We start from the raw sequence: 7,104 nt of genomic DNA, 5'->3' as shown, positions 1-7,104 counted from the left end.
AGTCTCACTGCCCACACTTCTGACATTAGAAAATTTTTGGATACATTTCGCAAACTGTTTTCAGATAAGTTGGAAACTGTTAAAGGTTTTCAACACCAAATCAGACTCAAGCCACAAGCTCAACCTGTCGTTCACAAGGTGCGTCCTGTGCCCCTTAGTGAGAAGGATGAACTCCAGTCAGTTCTCAATTCCCTGTGTAACAATGGTGTTATTGCCTCTTCTGACTCTTCGGAGTGGGTTTCTCCCATCGTTATCATCCGAAAAAAATCTGGAGAGGTCAGGTTATGTGCGGACTTGCGCACATTAAATAAGAACATTTTGATTGACCGCCACCCTCTCCCCAAAATTCACGAACTTCTTGCCAACTTGGGGGGAGCAAAAATTTTTTCAATCATGGACCTGCGCTCAGCCTACCATCAGGTACCATTAACGAAGGATTCACAAGAATTCACCACGTTTATTACACCTTTTGGGGTTTACAAGTACCTCAAACTTCCCTTTGGCCTGGCCTCCGTGGCCAGTGTTTTTCAAAAGATCATGGACAACCTTTTTCAGAACATGCCCGGAGTCCAGGCCTACCAAGATGACATTTTGGTCGTTTCAGATAAATGGGAATCAGATTTGTCAAAGTTATCTTCAGTCTTATCCAAATTAGATGAGGCGGGTATGACTATCAGAGCTGACAAGCGTAAATTTGGCACACAATTATTGGAGTCATACCTTGTCCCCGGAAGGTATCAAACCCGAAGTATCCCTTATCAAAGCCATCACTCATGCTACCCCTCCAAAGGACAAAGATTCACTTCGATCCTTCTTGGGCCTAGCAGAATACTATGCCCGTTTTGTCAAAGGATATGCTCAAACAGTTGAGCCATTACGTGCCCTTTTCGAAAAGGCTCCAAGTTTGATTGGTCTGAAGAAATTGCTTCTTCATTTGATCAAGTCAAAAAACTCATAATTGAAGCGTCGGCTCTACATCCCTTTCATGACTCCTCTAGATGTTTCATAATGGTGGATGCCAGTCTCACAGGTTTGGGGGCTGTCTTGGGCCAATGGGTATCAGGAAAGGAGCACACCATAGGTTTTTCGTCAAGAATGCTCAAACCTTCCAAAACACATTATAGCACCATTGAACGAGAGTCCCTTGCATGCGTTTGGGCTATCGATAAACTCAAAAAACACATTTGGGGACGCGAGTTTGATTTGTTCACGGATCATAAACCCCTCACGCAATTGCTCAATGGTAATGGGCTTGGAAAAGCCTCAGCCAGATTGGTCAGACTTCTGCCCAAGTTACATGAATTTCATTTTTCTATTAAACATATTTCAGGGGGAAAAAATTTCAGGGCGGATTGTCTTTCGCGCATGGCGTTTCAGGATCCTTCCGAAGTTGAGGCTGTTGAAGACATTGAATGTGTGGTCGCTGCTCTTGATACAACCAAATTATGCCCCTGCATTTCTGAACAGTCCTGGTTTGAAGCTCATAATCAGGATGAAAATTTGAAATTAGTAACTGAATATATTGTCAAGGGTTGGCCAGAAAACCCAGTATATACAGTTGCTATGTACCACTACTGGATGTGCAATCTGACATGACTGTTTGAAAGTTTGGTATGATGTACAATGTATGCAATATGAAAATGGCAATAAAAATAAGTTTAAAAAAGAAAGGGTTGGCCAGAAAATAGCAAACTTTCTAATGAGTTGAGAGCATTTGCCATGGTTGCATCAGAATTATCTTTGGTTAATGGTTTAGTAATGAGACATGATTCCTTTGTACCTCCCTCCAGTCTCAGAAATGATATTATTCAATTTGCACACCATGGTCATCTTGGAATTTCAAAGACTTCACAACTTATTAAGCCTCACTATTGGGGGCCATCTCTTGAATCTCAGGTCAAGTTTCACATTGACTCGTGCCCTGAGTGTCTGTTATCTGACAAAAAGTGGAAAGTTATGAACACGCCCTTACATCCTGTTCCTTTCCCCGATAAACCTTGGGGGAAAGTCAGGCTAGACTTCTCTGGTCCCTATGATGTTCTTTCCCATGACCTAAGATATCTCATTTTGCTGATTGACTATCACTCCAAGTGAGTTTACCATATGTTCTGTGATTCAGCCAATTCCAGTAATGCTGTTAAGTTTTAAAAAATATATATTTTTGGTAGAAGGTTCACCGTCCGTCATGGTTACAGACAATGGCACCCATTTCATTTCTGAGAAGTTTAGTTCATTCTTGGCTGAACGAGATGTTAAACATTTTAAAGTTGCTCTATATTCACTGACCTCGAATGGTTTAGTAGAAAGAGCAAACAGGTTGGTTAAAGATGCCATTCAAGCGGCCATTTATTCTCATCAAGATGTACAAGATTTTCTTGAGGCCAAGTTGTGGTCTTGTAACATTTCTCCACATTGCACCACAGGTGTTTCTTCGTTTTCACTATTAAGAAATAGGACTGCTCACACCAGTTTATGTCCCAATTGGTTACTTAGAAAGAACAATAAGTGGAGTGTTGGAAATCAAGAATTGGCATCCAAAGTTTTAAAAAAACAAGATCTAATGAAGTCAGTGTTTGATTCTAAAAAAAAAAATTGATTTACTCGAATTAAAAATTGGTGATTGGGTTCTCATCAAAAATCCTAAAAAAGTAACCAAATTTTCCCCCCCTCCAGTACAAGTCACCGGTGTCAGCAGAGGTTCAGCCTTACTTGGTGTTAAAGGATGGTGGAACAAAAGATCTCTGGTACATCTTTCTGTCTCACAGGCTCGCTCCTTACTTAATTTGACCAAAAAGGAGTTTGAAAATTGTGACTGGTCTTTTTGGTTAAAAACCCCAACATCTGAATTTGCAAGTTCTTCCACATCTTGCATCCCAATTACACATTCCAACTTTAAAACTCCAACATCTGATATGATAAGTTCTTCCACATCATGTACTTTAGGTACACGTTCCAACTTGTCTGGTCCATCCACTTCTGACACTGATGTGGTTAATGCCGACACCTATTCTTTACCACCAGAATTAGGCATTCGTAGCAGGAAACTACCTGCCAAATTGAACGATTACGTGTTATCATGATCTGATATGTCATTTGATGTTATTGCATTTCTCTTGTTTTACTTCCTGCATTATTTCTTGTTACATTTTTATCTGTCGTTATTGCTCTTCTTCCTTGTGAAGAGGGAGAAGTTATAGTGTGTTGTGCTTCATCCTTGCGCTGCACTCTGGCGCGAGGATGTCTACCGAGGTTAATGTATTATTTAAATGATGTTCCGGGATCGGATGCTGCTCGATGCGTTCCAGGGTTCTGACAACGTTAAGTCAGTTGTCTGGAGTCCTGGTGCGCAGCGGGAGCGTCTGGTTGTGGGTGCTTGCTAAAATTGGAATAAACGTCAAGTCCTCAGCCTAAAGAAGTCTCAGACTTTTTATTACATAACAACCCATTGTGTGCATTTCTACGGAGGCATGCAAACAATTACACGCACACCAATAGTGTGTGTTTCTAGTGACATACATTTACAGCAAGCCGAAGGTTCTGCACTTCTGCTCTGCCACTTAGTACAGCTTTACAGTACACAGCATTCATTTGTAGTTCAGTGCTCACATGTTATAGGTTCCTTTCGTCACATACATTTTCAGTTTGCAGGTGTCCAAGAATAATGGCATCATCACATCTTGTAAATATAACACCACCAAGTTTTTTAGCGCAGCCAGGAGAACCTTCTGTTCGTTGGGAACATTTGATACCGATGTTTGAGAATTACTTAGTAGCTCTTGATGGTCTTGAGTTCTCTGCAGCACGAAAAAAAGCTTTATTGTTAAGTACTTTGGGGCTAGAAGGCCAGGGTATTTTTAAATATTTGCCCCAAGCCGTAGGTACCAACGGTCAGCCTATACGTAATAAGTTCGAGGAAGCCCAGCAGCACCAAGAACTTAGATTTAAAAAAGAAGAAAATGTAGTCATGACTAGATTTAAGTTTTACACATCAGACAGAAGAGCCCATTGACGAATTTGTCGCTAGGCTAAGGGAGTTATAAACCAACTGTACGTTCGGGACCATGACTGATGAGTTAATTGGAGACCAGCTAATAGTCCAGTGTTACAGCAAGAGAGTGCCCGAAAGACTGTGGGCAGCAAAGAATCCATTCTTAAAAGCGCGATAGACATTGCAAGTCGTCGAGGAATCTACTTACTGCATGAGGGAGATGGAGAAGAAGAATAATACAGGAAATCAGGAGACATCAGAGGTTGGAGCAATTGTGAATCCTGGTGAGATGTCTGTTTTAGCTGCAAGACCTCAAAAGTCTTACCGGAAGGGGAATACCCAAAGTAGCAGTCAGTCGAAACAAAATAGTAAGTTGTGTAGCACATGTAGAAGTATGAGCTACACAAGTGAAGCAAATTATTTTTGGGCCAACAACAAAGAATGTTGAAAATGTGGACGGGATGGTCAATTTGCGAAAATGTGTAGGTCCACAGGATGTGGTAAAGTCTCTATTGTATCAGCTGAAGTCCCAGATTATGATCATGAGTGTGGGCCATGTTTGAGGTAGATGGACAAAATGTAAAATTTATGGTACAGGGTCAGTGTACACCATCATTCCCAGAAGTATATTTGACTGTGAGTGGCACAATAGTGTTGTGACCCAAAGACATTTCCCCAAGGGTTACCAGGGTGAATCTATAGACATCTTAGGTTATGTGGATGCCGATATTCAGTTCAACAATAGGAGCATATGTAGGAAAGTGTACGTGGCAGAACTGTGGTCCAGACATTTTGGGTTGGATACACCAATATGACCTGCACATCATTATTATTCCGAGAGCACCTTCACAGATCATGGTGATTGACCATGAGACAGTGTTAAGCACATTTTTAGGGACAGCTTAGGAGCCAATAGGGTTTGCGCACAAGATTGAGTTGAAAGAGGGAGCTATACTTGTGCAGCACAAGGTGAGGAAGGTTCCAGTAGTAGTAGTACATGGGGAGGTCAAGAAACTTATTCGGGGGATGTTAGATGAACGAATCATAGAACCGGTTGATGCATCTAGATGGATTTCGCCTGGTTGTCACAATGAAGGCCGATGAACACCTTAGATTTTGTGTCGACTTAAGGTCCCTCAATCAAAATGTCATTGCAAACACATATCCCCCTCCCTATATTAATGAGATAGTTCTAATGTTGAAGGGTGGTAAGCACTTTTCGAAGTTAGATTTCAATAGTGCTTACCACCAGATTAAGTTACATAAAGATTCCAGACCACTTACTGCATTTATCACGTTGGAAGGTATGTTTCAATTCACTCTCATGCCATTTGGATTGTCATCGGCTGAGTGTATTCCAGCGTATGGTAAATGAAGTGTTTAAAGGAATTAAAAATATCTTATTTTTTCAGGATGACATCTTGATGTTTGGTGAGACTGTAGAAGAACACCGTATGGTCTTGAGACAGGCTCTGCAAAGGATTCCAGACATGGGCCTAAAAGTGTACATTTTCTGAAGCAACAAGTCGAGTATTTAGATTACACAATTAGAAAATTAACTGGAGGCGACTGAGTCAGCTCCTGCGCCATGCAGTAGGGATCAATTAATATCCTTGTTGAGTACTATTCCAAGTTTGTGAGAGGGTTTGCTGACAAGACCAAGAAAGTCCTATTGAGGAAAAGACATAATTTTAAGTGGGAACATGCCCAAGAAGAGAGTTTTATGAGGATAAAGAGACATATACGTGAGGCAGGTGTTTTATCTCCTATTGACATAACACTCAGATTTATTGTGACTGTTGACACCAGGGCTACGGGTTTGGGGGCCGTTTTGTCCCAGAAGCAAGGTGAAACAGAAAAGACTGTTGCATATGCCTCTAGGAACCTCTCGATGACAGACAGGAATTATTCCGTTATTGGAAGGGAGATGTTGGCTGCTGCATGAGCAGTTGAGTACTTTCACACATATGTATGGGGTGTTGAACTCACACTGAGGTCAGATCACAAACCCCTCATTAAAGTACTCCTCCCTGAAGGGGCAGGCAAAGGATCTGTGAGGCTAGCCAGACTGTCAGCGAGAGTTCAAGAATATACATATGTTGTTGAGTATATTTCAGGGTGGAAAAATATTCAAGCGGATTGCCTGTCTAGGTTGCCACTGGAGAAGGATGTGAGTGATCAGGGTAGATTCTGAAGCTGCTTCTATTTTAGATGCAGTTGAGTCTGCAGATGGTCCTTTTCCATTTCAAAGCTCCACTCCTCAGCTAAAAAAGCACTAAGTGTTAAAAGAAGTGATGAATGTAGTAAAATGCAAAGTTAAGAGGGAAAGTTGCCTGTGCGCCCCTTCATCAAGTTGATTGATGAGTTGAGCGTGTGTGAGCATGACTTACTAATGAGGGGTGACAGGTTCATATCACCTTTTGGGTTGAGATCCAAATTGATAAAAATGGCCCATGAAGGACACTTAGGCCAAACCATGATGCAAAAAAGGTTCAAATCTCAATTTTGGTTGCCTGGAATCGATAGGTAAGTATCTGAGTGGGTTGTGAACTGTCCTGTGTGCAAAGAAGGTGAAAAAAAGCTGAGAGTTGGTGTACAATCCAGAGTGGGGCACATTGATGTTCCGGATACATCTTGGCACACAGTTTGTGTGGATTTCATCGGACCAATGAATGAGTTGCATAGTGAATTGAGGTTTGCGTTGGTATTAGTTATGTTTTCAAGATGGATTTGTGAGAAATTCATTAAAGAAATCACCACCAAAAGAACCATTCAATGTTTGAATAGTATTTTCTTGGAGGAAGGTGTTCCGTCCATAATCATTGCGGATAATTGCACACAACTTATTTCTGATGAGATGGTGAGATTTTTAAGAAGGTGTGGTATGTGTCAACACCGCACTTCTTTCTATAATCCGCAGGATAATGGCATTGTACAAAGGGTCAATAAATTGGTGAATTAAGTTATTCAAATGGCTGTGGAGAGTGAAGAATGTGTGGAAAAGCAAGTAGAGAAGATGGTCTGGGCATACCGCACCACTGTGCAAGAGGCAACTTCCAAATCCCCCTTTGAGGTCATGATGGGTAGGTTGACCGGCTCAAAAATGGTACCAGCAT

The sequence above is a fragment of the Triturus cristatus genome, chromosome 8 (genome assembly GCF_964204655.1).
Source record: "Triturus cristatus chromosome 8, aTriCri1.1, whole genome shotgun sequence".
NCBI lineage: Eukaryota > Metazoa > Chordata > Amphibia > Caudata > Salamandridae > Triturus > Triturus cristatus.
Note: the sequence above shows the minus strand (reverse complement) of the source record.